Below are 14785 nucleotides of genomic sequence, written 5' to 3'. Positions count from 1 at the left end.
TTCAGTCTCTTTACATTTCCAGCATTTATTATCAGACAAGTGGTAAATTTTTGCAAGCTTGACTGGGGTCATGTACCACCTATAAATCATTTTCATAATATTTTCCTTTAAGGCATTACATGCCGTAAATTTCATACCGGTGGTCCACAACTGTTCCCAGTCAGCAAACATAATGTTATGACCAATATCTTGTGCCCACTTAATCATGGCTGATTTCACTGTTTCATCCTGTGTATTCCATTTCAACAGCAAGTTATACATTTTTGACAAGTTCTTAGTATTAGGTTCTAACAATTCTGTTTCTAATTTTGACTTTTCCACCTGGAAGCCAATTTTCCTGTCCAACTTGTAAACCTCCATTATTTGATAATAATGAAGCCAATCTCGCACTTTATCTTTTAATTTCTCAAAACTCTGCAATTTCAGTTTGTCTCCTTCTTGTTCCAAAATTTCCCAATATTTCGGCCATTTGGCCTCCATATTGAACTTTTTCACAGCCTTTGCCTCCATTGGCGACAACCACCCACTCATCGCTTCTAATGGGGATAACCAACGTGGTATTTTTTGTTCCAGTAGGTTTTTATACCTATCCCAAACCTCTATAAGAGATCTTCGAAATATGTGGTTTCCAAATCCTTTATGGACTTTTTTTCTTATCATACCATAAATATGCATGCCAACCAAATCTATTATCATAGCCTTCGAGATCCAGCAATTCTGTATTTTCTAGTTTCATCCATTCTTTCAACCAACAGAGGCACAACACTTCATAATATAATTTCAAGTCTGGCAGGGTGAAGCCTCCTCTTTCTTTAGCATCTGTTAATAGCTTAAGTTGTATTCTCGGCTTCTTACCCTGCCAGATATATCTTGAAATTGTCTTTTGCCAATCTTTAAATATTGCGGCCCCTTTAACTATTGGAATTGTCTGAAACAAAAATAACATCCTTGGTAGCACATTCATCTTTATCTTTATCACTGAAATCCTACCCCAGAATGATAACTTCAACCTTCCCCATACCTCTAGATCTCTTTTAACACTATTCCACACTGGTGTGTAATTATTTTGAAATAGATTAATATTTTTGGGAGTTAAACAAATTCCTAAATATTTAACTTTCTTCTAGACATGTTTGTTGCTGCACTGTTTCTATCAGGTCTTGTTTCATGTTTTTAGCAATTATCTTAGTTTTCTTTTTGTTCAATTTAAAACCTGCCACTTGCCCAAACTGTGCTATCTCCTCTAATACTTCTTTGATACTTGTAGATGGTTCTTCAATTGTTAATACCAAGTCATCAGCAAAGGCTTTTACCTTATACTGCTTTTGACCGACTGTAACACCCTTTATTAACTCACTTTCTCCTTATTGATCTTAAAAAGATTTCCAGTACCGATATGAATAACAATGGTAAAAGAGGACACCCTTGTATTGTGCCTTTAGTAATTACAATATTTTCTGTTACTATGTTGTTTACAATCAATTTTGCTCTCTGCTCTGTATATATCACTTTTAATACATATAGGAAGAATTGACCCGTATCCATAAATTCCAAATTTTTGCTTTTTTTTTGTTTCAAGCCCTCCCAATGTGAAATGTTTTAAAGAATGGCAAAAAGCTCTTTCTAGATTTATCTGGCAGGGGAGAAAACCCAGAATTAAATATAAATTACTTACGGATTCGAAAGAAAGAGGGGGATTCTCTTTGCCAGACTTAAAAATCTATTTTGAAACTGCCGCACTTTGTTGGATTAAAGAATGGATGAAATTAGAAGATACAGATTTACTAGATTTGGAGGGATTTGATAATGTGTTTGGTTGGCATGCATATTTGTGGTATGATAAAGTAAAAGCCCATAAAGCATTTAAGAATCATATAATTAGGAAATCGTTATATAATGTTTAGATAAAATACAAAGACCTTTTAGAAAGAAAGACGCCCAGATGGCTTTCACCAATGGAGGCAAAGGCCCAGAAAAAATTAAATATGGATGCCAAATGGTTGAGATATTATGACTTATTAATAGAGGAAGAGGAAGGTTATAAATTAAGACCATTTGAGCAAATTAAAGATAAGCTAAACTGGCTACATTACCACCAGATTAACGAATCGTATAAACTGGATAAGAAAAATGGTTTTGCCTGGAAAAATCTAAGTTGGAGACAGAGTTGTTAGATACTGAAGGTAAAAACTTATCTAAAATGTACAAGCTTTTGCTGGAGTGGCATACGAAAGATGAACAAGTTAAATCGGTGATGATAGATTGGGCAAGAGATTTAGGACATAATATAATGTTTGAGGACTGGGAAAGATTGTGGAAGAAAGGGGTTAAGTTCACGGCATGTACTTTGTTAAAGGAAAATATTATGAAGATGATGTATAGATGGTATTTGACTCCTGTAAAATTAGCAAAGATGTATCATAATTGTGATAATACATGTTGGAAATGTAAAGAAAAGGAAGGAACATTCTTTCATATGTGGTGGACCTGCCCCAAGGTGAAAGACCTCTGGGGAAAAAATTTATAATGAATTGAAAAAAATGTTGAAATATACATTTATAAAGAAACCAGAGGCCTTTCTTCTTGGAATAACAGGTTCGGAATTGCGCAAGAAAGATGTTAATCTATTTTTGTATGCCACAACTGCGGCTCGTATTTTGTTAGCTAAAAAGTGGAAAACTCAAGAATTACCAACAGTAGAAGAATGGCAGATGAAGATGATGGATTTTATGGAGAGCTAGCCGATCTAACCGGAAGAGTCCGCGACCAGAAGGAGGAGGAACACCACGAAGAATGGAAGAAATTTAATGATTATTTAGCTAAATTTGTTAAGCTAAAATAACTGGAAATAGATTCCAGATACTTAATGGGCTTAGGATTGTATTTATGTTAACTGATAAAATAATATGTCTAATACAAGAAGGAGAAGATTTAAAGATGTTAATGTTTAATTTAAAGGGTATCAAAATTGGGATTTGGAAAACGGTTATAAGTATATGCAATGAAATTCAACTAAGGGGAAATGAGGAAGTCGTTTTACTGTTATTTTCAATAAGGTTATGATTTATGTTTGTTTTATGTTTTTGTTTGTCGCTGATATTGTAAAAACTAATAATTTTTTTTGCAAAAAAATTTTAAAAATCCAATTTTTTAAACATAAATTCCCAAGATATATTATCAAAAGCCTTTTCAGCATCCACAAAAATTAACATTGCTTGTTTTTCATTCCTGGCTGTCAGATATTCAATTATATTAACTATGTTTCTTATATTATCTTTCATCTGTCTGCCAGGAAGAAAACCTGCCTGATCATTGTGTATAGTTTCTTTCAGTATTTTTTTCATCCTGTTTGCTAATATACTTGCAAATAATTTATAATCATTATTTAACAAAGAAATCGGCCAATAATTCTTTACTTGTTTTAAATCCGAATTTTGCTTTGGAATAAGTGTAATGTAGGCTTCTTTCCATGTTTCTGGCAATTCTCCCTTCTTTAATATATTGTTCATAACTTCTTTCATTGGCACAAGTAGAGTGTGTTTCATTTCTTTATAATATATTATGGTAAATCCATCCGGTCCTGGTGTCTTTCCACTCTTCAACTCTTTTATAGCATCTTTAATTTCTTCTGTATCAATTGGGTCGTTCAGTCTGTGTTTTTTATCAGTCGGGATTTTCTGCACCTCCTTCTGTCTCAAGAAATCTTCTTCTTTTTTTTAACATCACTTTTCTCAGTTTTTTTATTTAGATGTCTGTAAAAATCCTTTTCTGATTTCTTTTGGATTATCTATTTCCTTTCCTTCTAAAATAATCTTATTAATTGTATTCTGTTCCTTTCTTTTTCTAATCTGCCATGCCAGCCAGTTTCCTGATTTATTTGCATGTTCAAAGTTCTTTTGTCTCATTCTTTTAATGTTCCATTCTACTTCTTTGTTTATTATCATTGCAAATTGAGTTTGTAATATCTTAATATTCTGTTTTATTTTCAGATTGTTTGGACTCTTAATTAGCTTCTTCTCATTTTCCATTATTTGTTTTAAGATTTCTTTTCTCCCTTTTTCTCTAAATTTGTTTTTGATGGTATTCTGCTGTATGAAAAAAACCTTTTTATTTTTTATAAAATTTTTATTGGGTTTTCATAGTTTATATAGACATAACACAAACACACAAACACAAAGACAAACATGCATAATTTCAAAACCTTATTTTCTTAACCACTTTCCATGACTTCCCCACACCTCCCCTTCTTGCATCCTGATTCCAATAGTTAACTCAGCAAGTTCTTATCTCCAACTTTTACCTTATTAATATTTTACTTAATTCTTCTTAATTAACCAGATTTAAGTTATAAACCTCAATTAAACCACGATACTCATCATTTAAATCCTTTTCTAAGGTCGACCCACATTCCCTTCCACAAATTTCCCAATTTTTAAACTAATTAAAAGAAAAAAGAACATAATAACATAAAACAAGATATAATTATATGCCCTTTGGATTCCAGAACTCTCGCCCCCCCCCTTTCCCGGTTTCGATCCCCAAAGAATATCCATCAGTCTATCAGTTCTCAGCCTGGATTCCTCACGTCCGAGGCCCTCAAATCTCTCTCAGTCCCTCTCTGCCGGTTTTGTTGGTAATCCTTTATGTTGGACATCGAATCTCGGAGAAGCTCTGTCCCAGTGGGATCTATGTTTCTTCCAACCAGACCTCCATATTCAAAATCGGAGCCCAAATCATATTTCTTGTTCCTTTTAAGTCCAAATGTCCCAAGTGTCCCAAGAGCTCCAATTTTCGTCCTCATCAAATTTGTAATCCGTAAGTCTTCCAATCTCCCCATAGGAAGATCTCTCCAATCTCCATTCTCAAATTCTTTTTTTTTTTTTTTAATAATATTTTATTAGAATTTTTCAAAAATTTAACATCAACAAAAATAAACAGAAATCCAAACAAAAAAAGCAGTAAAAACAACAACAACGGCAACAACAACAAAAAGACAAAAAACAAAAAACAAAAAAAAATACAAAGGTAAAAGAGCATAAAAAGAACACTTTTTTATATTAATAACTTTCCAAACCTTATTCTCTTTACTTCCACCCGCCTTCCCTTCTTGTATTCTACTTTAAGAAGTTTGATCAGCAAGATCGTTCATTATTCGTTTTAAACCTTTATCCCTCCCTTTTCAATCTTATTTATCTTAGCCGCTAGAACCCCTTCATTTCATTTTCAGAGCCTTCAACATTCATAAATTTTACAATATTTTTGTAGATAAACTTTAAACTTCTTCCAGTCCTCTTCCATCTGCTCCTCTCCTTGATCTCGGATTCTGCCGGTCATCTCTGCCAGTTCCATATAGTCTATCACTTGTGTCTGCCATTCTTCCAAGGTGGGTAGATCTTGCGTCTTCCAATGCTTTGCAATAAGTATTCTTGCTGCTGCTGTAGCATACATGAAAAAAGTTCTATCCTTCTTTGGCACCAATTGGCCGACTATGCCCAGGAGAAAGGCCTCTGGTTTCTTCAAAAAAGTATACTTAAATACCTTTTTCAGTTCATTATAGATCATTTCCCAGAACGCCTTAATCCTTGGGCACGTCCACCAAAGGTGAAAGAATGTTCCTTCAGTTTCTTTACATTTCCAACATTTATTATCAGGCAAATGATAGATTTTTGCAAGCTTGACTGGTGTCATGTACCACCTGTAAACCATTTTCATGATATTTTCTCTTAAGGCATTACACGCCGTAAATTTCATACCGGTGGTCCACAACCGTTCCCAGTCAGCAGACATAATATTATGACCAATGTCTTGTGCCCATTTTATCATAGCGGATTTAACCGTTTCCTCCTCCGTATTCCATTTCAACAACAAATCGTACATTCTCGACAGTATCTTAGCATTGGGTTCTAACAGTTCTGTTTCTAACTTTGATTTTTCCACCTGGAAACCATTTTTTTTGTCCAAGTTATAGGCCTCTCTTATTTGAAAATAATGTAACCAGTCCTGCACCTTATCTTTAAGTTTCTCATAACTCTGCAATTTCAACCTGTCACCTTCTTGTTCCAAGATCTCCGAGTATCTTGGCCATTTAGATTCCATATTTAGCTTTTTCAAGGCTTTGGCCTCCATTGGCGACAGCCACCTGGGGGTCTTACTTTCCAACAAGTCTTTGTATCTCATCCAGACATTACATAATGCTTTTCTAACAATATGGTTTCTGAAACCTTTATGAACTTTAACCTTGTCATACCACAGATATGCATGCCACCCAAAAGCATTGTCGAATCCCTCTAAATCCAATATGTCGGTGTTCTCAAGAAGTAGCCATTCCTTCATCCAGCAGAAAGCTGCTGCTTCATAGTATAACTTAAAGTCTGGCAGGGCAAACCCCCCTCTGCTCTTAGTCTCAGTAAGAATTTTGAATTTTATTCTGGGCTTTTTGCCCTGCCAGACAAATCTGGAAATTCAAACCTCATTCTCATCATCCAGTTCTTGTTTTCTTTATAATCCATTCTATCAGGCCTCTGGTTGTCCTTTTTCACCTGCGGCATTTCAGCTCCTCCTCCCCCCTCCTCCAATTCAACACGTATCTCCTCCTGTTTAGCTGCAGAATTTTCTTGAGTCAAGTCCTTGGCACAGTCCACAAATTTATTTACTTTAGAGTTCAAGGTCGTTAGGTCTGTAGCCAAAGCTTTACTCTGATCTTGTAACTTTCCCAGGAGAAAGAACATCCTATCCAACTCAGCCTGTATTTTTCCATCTACAGCCATTGTAATGCCTCAGAACCCCCTGTAGAGGGATTCTAGTTACTTTGTATTCTTTCTCCAACAGTCAGGTTTTTATTTTGTATCTTCTTTATTTTCAACAACTTAGAGTCAGGTAAATCAAAACGAACCAGCAGAAATAACAAGAAACAAATTTTCCAAATTTTGACAGCTCGTTTGACAGCTGTCAAACTCTTTGTATCTCCTCAACAGGCTCTCTCGCGGATCGCTCCCGGATCCCGGGGGGTTGCACGTCAGCTCCTAAAAATCAATTCTCATCCTCCAGCACAAAACTTCAAATGCCAAATCATGGAATTAATAACTTTGTCTCACACAGGGAGAAGTGGTCTCTCGACCTTAGTTATCCAATTCTTGCTTTAAATTGTCTGCAAGACGGGGGGGCGGACTTCCTTTTAGTGCTTCCCCCGATCGTACCGAATTCAAAGGAAAGAAGATTTTTAAGTCCAATTTCCATACTACTCACGGGTTGTTACTTTTTGCAGTCCGAATGTTCAAGGAAAAAAGTCAGCGCTCTCCGGCCATGGCTTGCGGCTTCACTCCGTAGAAGAAGCGGTCTACTCACAGCACCGCGCCACTCTCCGTCACCCGCTCCGAAGCCTTCAAAAAGGCTTCTTCGCGGTCGGGGGGCGCAAATGGTGCCCGCTGAGTCACCAAGTCCACAGGCATCCGCGCCTGTGGTTTCTAAGGGTCCCCACGTCGTCGCTGTGGCAGGACCCGTCTTCCACGGAGCAGATTCCCTCCAGAGCTCGGAGGGAATCCGCCATTTGCCTTTTGCGCTAACCCGGAAGTCTCTGTATGAAAAAAAACCTTGCATTACTGCTTTGCTGGCATCCCATACTATACTCATTTTTGTGCCCTTGTTGCAATTATTCACAAAATAGTCTGTTAGATTCTTCTGTGCCTTTTCTATTATTTTCTGATCATCAAATAAGCTCTCATTTATTCTCCATCGAAAGGATTTTTCTTCTATTCCTTTTATTAAACACTTTATTTCATTATGATCCGAAAGTATTTTTGGTTGTATTTCTATTTTTGAACAAAGTATCTCTGCACATGCTAATGAATCCTTTCACTGCCAACACCCCCCCATCTTTTTAATGCAAATAACAGGAGAGGTCAATGCAGAGAGAGGGTTGGAAGAAAAAACTTGACACACTTCATATAGGAGGCAGGACCTTGTTGTCATTGCATTCTTATATTAATAAGTCTGTGCCCAGTGCACATCTGATGTACTGCAGATGCACGTCTGTGCAACCATGGACGCCACATGCCCTGATCAGTCGAATTCTCCTCATAGCACTACTTTGCTCCCCCAGCTTGCCATTTACACCCCAGCCTAAGGATTTTATCCAACATTACTCATGCTCAGAGCACACCAGCTGAAATGATTGCACCTGATTAACTAGATTTTTTTAAAAAAAAATCTAGGAAATTTCTACAGTTCTTTGCAAATATTCTACACCGCAGTAGTAGGAGGTGCTGACAACTCAGGTGCTGCTGAGACTGGCACAGAGGCAACAACAGCAGAGGTAAAGAATTGCCCATATGGGGTGCTTCCACAGGTGACTTCCCAGAAAAGGCTTCCGGAGGCGGCATGAACAGCAATGGCGGTCTCCTTCCCGCTGTGAAGGGGAAGCTCCGCAGAAAAGGGTTGTCCTCTACGGTGAAGCGGAGACCCAAGTTGGAAACCCACAGGCAGCGATAGCCTGTGGCCGTGGGACTCGGCGGGCACCATCAGCGCCCCCCAAAACGTTGAAGGGACCTCGTAAGGGGCTCCGGAGCGTGAAAGGGCTGGCGCGGTGCTGTGAGTTGATCGCTCTTTCTGTGGAGTGAAGCCGCAAAGCTGCTGTCGGTGAGCGCTGACCTCTTTTCCTGGGAACATTCGGCTAAAAAAGTAACAACCCGTGAGTAGGGGAAACGCTTGAATTTGGGAGTAAATTGTTGAAATTCGGCTAAAGCGGGAGACGCAACCAGGAAGTCCGTCTCCCGGCGCTGTTTAACAGATCCAAAGCAAAGACTCTAATGCCTTTGAAGTTATGCTTTAAAAAGGAACTAATCCGTGCATCAAGCAACTTGATTTCGTTTTGATAACATTTGACTTTACCTTTATACCTTTGGATATTACTTTACCTCTTCCTTTGTGGATTTATAAACCTTACTTCAAGAAACCCCGGCAGTCGGGCTGCCAGACTGTCAAAGCTGTCAGTTTATGGACTTGGCTATGTGGATTGCTACATTGGATTGTTACCTGTGCTGTTGAACTGATACATTGTTTTATGGAATCTGGCACTTTTTGAGACATTGTAAGTAACTTAAGGATTAACTCTGCTAGGATTTAAAGATCTGAAGGACCTTCGGGATTTTGAAGCTGTTGGACACTGTTATAATTGCTTAAGGGATCTTGGTTAGCTTGAGAAAACTTTTATGAACAACAACCTTGTTTTTTCCCTTAAGATCTATTGAGACTCCCTCTAGAGGAATTGTGGATTACAACTACTGGGGAACTGTTTTTCCTTTTCTTCTCTGTTTATTTCCTGGCTTGTGGATTCCCATGGGAATAGCTCACTGATTGACCTTGACTCGTAGACAGAATTGGGATGAGTGGAACTGGGAGAACAAGATCAGCTAAGACTAAGACACAACAAACTACTGTAATTTCACATCTGCGCAGATCATCGGTTCCCATTGTACTGGCACAAGAGGAAGAATCAGAGCAGGCCAGGACAGAAGGAATGGCTGCAGGAGGGGACTCAGTACTTGATAAAATTTTTGAAAAATTGGAAGGCCTGAGCAGGCAAGTATCTGAACAATCATCTAAAATTGACCAAAATACAGCTAGTGTTGACAACCTGACTAAACAAGTGGCCTTAAATGCACAATCAATTGGGAAGTTGTTCGAAGCTACTACAGAAAATTGCAAAATAGCTGAGGAGGCTAAACAGAAAGCATAAGCCATACAAGAGGAAGTTAAACCTATGCGCAAGCAGATAGGTGAACAGCAGGCCTATCTGTCTATGACTGAATTACCAAGTAAGGAGAATAAGTTGAGATTGAGGTCAGTTCCTGAGCTTGAAAAAGGGGATTTAATTTATTACCTGACAAAGGAATTTACAAAATTTTGGCCTTTGGAAGAAGACAAAGATTTCAAAATTGTAAGTGCATTTAGACTGGGGAAAGTTGTGAAAAAGGGCAAGCCTAGAGACAGAGGAAAATGATACATTATGATGAAGTGTTTGCCCCAACAGCAAAGGCTGAAACAGTAAAATCAGTTTTAGCAATGGCAAGTCTGAGAGGGTTAAAAGTTAATCATTTTGATGTTGCCTCAGCATATTTAAATGCTCCTATTGACGCCGAGGTATATTTACAGCAAATACCAGGTTATGAGCTAGAAAAAGACAGCATGGTGTTAAAACTGCAAAGGGCACTATACGGTTTACACGAAAGTGCATGTCTATGGCATGAATGCATAGACACAACTTTGAAAAAGATGGGATTCAAACAAAGCCTGGCTGATTCCTGTTTATATTCAGCAATGGTGCAAGGAAGTGTTTGTTATTTACTTTTGTATGTTGATGATATCTGTCTAATAACAACTGCACAAAAGCAAGTGTCTTGGTTTATAAACAGCCTAGGTAACAAATACAAACTGAAGTATTTGGGAGAGATTCAGAATTACTTAGGAGTAGAGGTTCAGAGAAATGAAGAGGGTGTTTACTCTCTGAGTCAGAAGGAAAAAATCGAAAAGTTACTGAAGACATATGGAATGGAGAGGGCAAATGAGGTTGACACTCCCATAACTACCCAGTACAAAAATGAACCAGAAGGGCAAAAATGTGAGAATGCAACGGCGTTTCATTCTCTGTTGGGTTCTCTGTTATATTTAAGTTGTTGGACAAGACCCGACATAACATTGGCAGTGCACATGTTAAGCCAAAGAAGTGCAGACCCGGCTCAGAGAGATTGGGTAGCACTTAAAAGAATCCTAAGGTATCTGAAAGGCACAAAAGATTACAAACTGGTGCTGAATACAGGATATGATCAGCAAGTGTATGCGTACGCTGATGCCAGCTGGGGGGACAGAGAAAATGGAAAGTCTACCACTGGCTATGCCATATATATTGGAAATGCCCTGGTTCAGTGGAAATCCCAGAAACAAACATTTGTTGCCACAAGTACTTGTGAAGCAGAGTACTCAGCCATAAGTGAATGTGTATCACAAATAGAGTGGTTTGCTTGCCTAACAAAAGAGCTTGGAATACCTTCTGAAATGCCAATCACTGTGCTAAGTGACAACATGGCTGCACAACAGCTTGCCAACCAACAGAACTTTAAGAGCAAGAGTAAACATATTGCGATAAGATACGGAAATGTGAAAAATGCTTTAGAAAGAAATGTGTTAAAGGCACAGCACTGTAACACAAAATGTAATGTGGCAGATTTGTATACAAAATGTTTGGATGCTCCTAAATTTCGAGACTTAAGAGAATTATTGGGTCTCAAGCCTTTGACTTAAGGAGGAGTGTTGGGATTCACAGGATACTGGATAAGTCTGCAGGATGATGCAATACTCTGCTGGGTCAGAGTTCCTCAGCAGGAGTGTGATTAGTGTAATTGGCTATCACCTGTTTTAAAAGGAAAGCCTGTTTAACAGGGGGTGTGGTGGTTGTGCTGTAGTGTAGTGGTGCTGTGGTGGAGAGTATTCGTTTGTAAGTACTCTGTATGGACTGTTTCTTTTGTAAATGCCTGTATATAGCTCACATTAAAAAAGGACTGCACTGAAAAACCTGGAACTCTTAGTGTTTCGCTGGAACCGGCAGAAATGACTGGCAGAATCCGAGACCTGGGAGAAGAGACAGTGGAAGAGGACTGGAAGAAATTCAAGGACTATTTGCAAAAGTATTGTAAATTGTATGAATGCTAGAATGATGCAGGATATAAAGACAACATGGCATTAGTAACCTAGCGAAAAGGAGTATGAAAATAACTGAATTATAAGAACAAAGATGAAATTTGAATAATATCATGTCAAGCTTAAATATTCAAATATTTGATAACAAAGGGTAAAATTGGAGACATAATAGTTGAAATGTACAATTTAAAACAAATTTTGAGAGAAGGTAAAGTATTGCTGAACATGATTTTGTAAACAGGAAAACAGAAAAGGGAGATGTGAGGGAGTCATGAAAGAGGGTTATGGAAGTAATATTTAAGAAACTGAATCATTTTCTTTTTTACGTCTTTTTATGTCTTTTTTGAATGTTTTTTTCTGTATGCTTTGTATGGTGCTTTTCTTTTTTTCTTCTTGGATTGTGAATGGGAAGTGTGTTGTATTGTTTAAATTGTTTAAAACTCTTAATAAATATTTTATGGGGGGGGGGGGGGAGGCAACATTTCCGCTGGCAAACGGGCTGCTTGGACTCTGGCCAGGAATGCGGCTTCGGCTATTTGTTGCGTTCTTATCTCATCCTCGCTGGTTACCTTCGCTTTCTTTTTTGCTTTTAGTGGTGTGAAAATCACAAGGAAGAGGGTATAAAAGGGAGACAGAGGGAGAGAGCAGGACGGAGAAAAGCGCGAGAAACCTTGAAGCAAAACCTCCAAGAAGACGACTGAGCTTGGCTGCAAAAAAAATCGATCCAGCAGCAGGTAAGGAGTTGAACTTTTCTCCTCGATCTACAATGATTTCCGTTTCTTTTTGAGCTTCTTTGCGTTAAAGGAGACTCTGAGCTCCTTGCTTGGTGCTTTTACCTTTTTATTGTTATTATATTAACCATTACATTATAGCTATTGTGATATCATATATCAGATCAGATCATATATTAACAATAATATTATTATTAACAATGATGTTCGAGAAGGCTGCCCTTCTTCCCCGCGGCAAAGGGAATAAATAACATTCCATCACCAGGGAGCAAGCAGGGCTCGTGCTACTATAAAGGTGTCCCCCTCTCCCCCCCGCACCCGAGTTTAATAAAAGGCGTCTATCAGCATTGCAATGCAGTTCATGACCCCACCCTCTTTGTCAGAGCGGGGAATGGGGTGCAGAACAGAGGAATACAGCAACTTCTATTCTCCAAACAATGCCCTGAGTGCTGACGAGGCAGAGACCATCTGGGCTGCCCCTTAGTGCAGAAGCAAAGCATCAGAGTTTTAAGTAACTGCCCTGAAGCCAATGCCACCCTTTTGTGTGTTAATTCAATATATCCCTCTGCAGACCCCCCCCCCCGCCCCCAGTCCCTACAAGGAAGCAGCAGGAACAGGGCTGCGTCCCAGCACTTGCTGGTGTGTAAAAATGCTATCTGTGCACCACTTCTGATTAGAAAAACTGCATGGCAAGGCTTCGAGGCAGGACAGGGCAGAAGATGCTGGAGGTTCTCTTGGTTCTGGGTTGGTGCTGCCTGATGAGCCTGGATAGCTCAGTGGGTTACACCATGGTGCTGATAATGCCAAGGTTGCAGGTTCGATCCCTGTATGGACCAGCTGCATATTCCTGCATTGCAGGGGGTTGGACTGGATGACCCTCAGGGTCCCTTCCAACTCTACAGTGCTCTGTTTCTACGACTTTCCCAAGTCGCCCTTTCGGGGCTTTCTGTGTCCTTCCATGACTGTGGTACCAAAGATAAAACTTCCCTTCCCCATGCACTTTAGTCCTGCTGCAAAATCACCTCCCCATAGCAATTAAAACAAACGAACAGACAGACAGGCTAACAAACAAAACCCCACTGATAACACCCCACACTTAATGTATTGTGCAGTTTAGGTCCTCAGAATGTCTTTAATTCTAAAAAGGATTTTATGCTCTCTTTTTTCTTTAGCTGTATTTCCTTTATTTATTCAATATATTTATATAGCTTTCGGGACAAGATAATGCTGCTGATAATGGGTTGTCTTCAACTAACATTTACTTAGAGTAAATCTATTAAAATTAATGGATCTTAGGCATGGTTATTAATTTCAGTGAGTCTATGCTGAGTAAAAGTTAGTTGACAAACACTCAATGTGAATATTTTCCCCAGTACTGCCCTTTAAGAATATTTCTGGGCTCTTTCTGCATCACTTATTTTGACCCTCTGACTCCTTTTTTCCTCTCCCCTTTGGTGACATTTCTAAAAATATTCTTCATTTTATTGGTGACTTTTGTGAAAGTGGCATTACAAGACTTGGCCAGAATATACTAGGGATATGCACAGTGCATTGACTTATTTATTTATGAAGTGTTTTATCCAAAGTTTTAGCAAAAAAAGGAGGAATCTTTAGTGTGTGTGTAAATGTCCTGTGACACTGGTGAGCGGGCACGAGGCTGGGCGGGTGTGGCTTTTGATGCTCCATGGCTTCTTGGCAGTCTGTTTCTACTCAGGAGTAAGGCTCCTTGAGATCAACAGGGCTTAACGCCCAGGTCAGTTAGCAAACATATAAAGATAGCAACCTAAGAAGGGACTGCTAGGTTTACATGTTCGCTGAGCTTTCCCACAGAAGCCAACAAAGAAATTCATTCTATGGAGACTGCGGCAGTTGAAGAAGCTGTGAAATATAACAACAACAACAACAACAACAACAACAACAACAACAACAACAACAACAATGATAATTTTAACCCGCCAATCTGGATGGGTTTCAACAGCCACACTGGGCAGCTTCCAAGAGGTCATTAAAAACAGGTATTCAGGCTAAAATGCCGTGTTGCCATGTCACATTACGTAATTGTTCAAATAATCCCAAATACAAACTTTTAGGTTTCAATACAAAGTTGTTTGCATCATTGAAAGCTCTGTTATTGTGTTTTGAGACAAAAGATGTTACTGTACAAGTTGTTTTTTCTAAACTAAAACCTCAGTATTCAGGTTAAATTGCTGTGGTGGCATTTGCGATAAATAAGTGGGTTTTGGATTGCAGTTTGGGCACTCGGTCTCTAAAAGGTTCGCCACCACTGCCCTAATTGATTTTACCACATAAACCACGGATTGTAAAGATGTCCTTAAAAGTGTGTGGAAAGTTATAATCTAACT

General features: G+C 38.7%; 3 protein-coding genes across 5 annotated transcripts in view; 2 read left to right on the top strand and 1 right to left on the bottom strand.

Annotated features, from left to right (window-relative positions):
• LOC310712400 (interferon-inducible GTPase 5-like) overlaps positions 1 to 14785 on the bottom strand; it is an 88591-nt gene that overhangs the window by 55464 nt on the left and 18342 nt on the right. The window lies entirely within an intron of this gene.
• Positions 1 to 14785, top strand: part of LOC310712397 (interferon-inducible GTPase 5-like) — a 99481-nt gene that overhangs the window by 82526 nt on the left and 2170 nt on the right. The window lies entirely within an intron of this gene.
• Positions 12306 to 14785, top strand: part of LOC310712383 (interferon-inducible GTPase 5-like) — a 323482-nt gene continuing 321002 nt past the window's right edge. The window contains exon 1 of one of the 2 annotated variants that reach the window (XM_083515374.1): positions 12306 to 12425. The gene's annotated coding sequence lies outside the window, so the exon portion shown is untranslated. The remainder of the gene's footprint in view (positions 12426 to 14785) is intronic. The other variant, XR_014528868.1, reaches the window with a different exon arrangement.

Source organism: Podarcis liolepis (genome assembly GCF_965112155.1).
Source record: "Podarcis liolepis genome assembly, chromosome: 7".
Lineage (NCBI taxonomy): Eukaryota > Metazoa > Chordata > Lepidosauria > Squamata > Lacertidae > Podarcis > Podarcis liolepis.
This window is presented reverse-complemented; position numbering and strand designations above follow the sequence as displayed.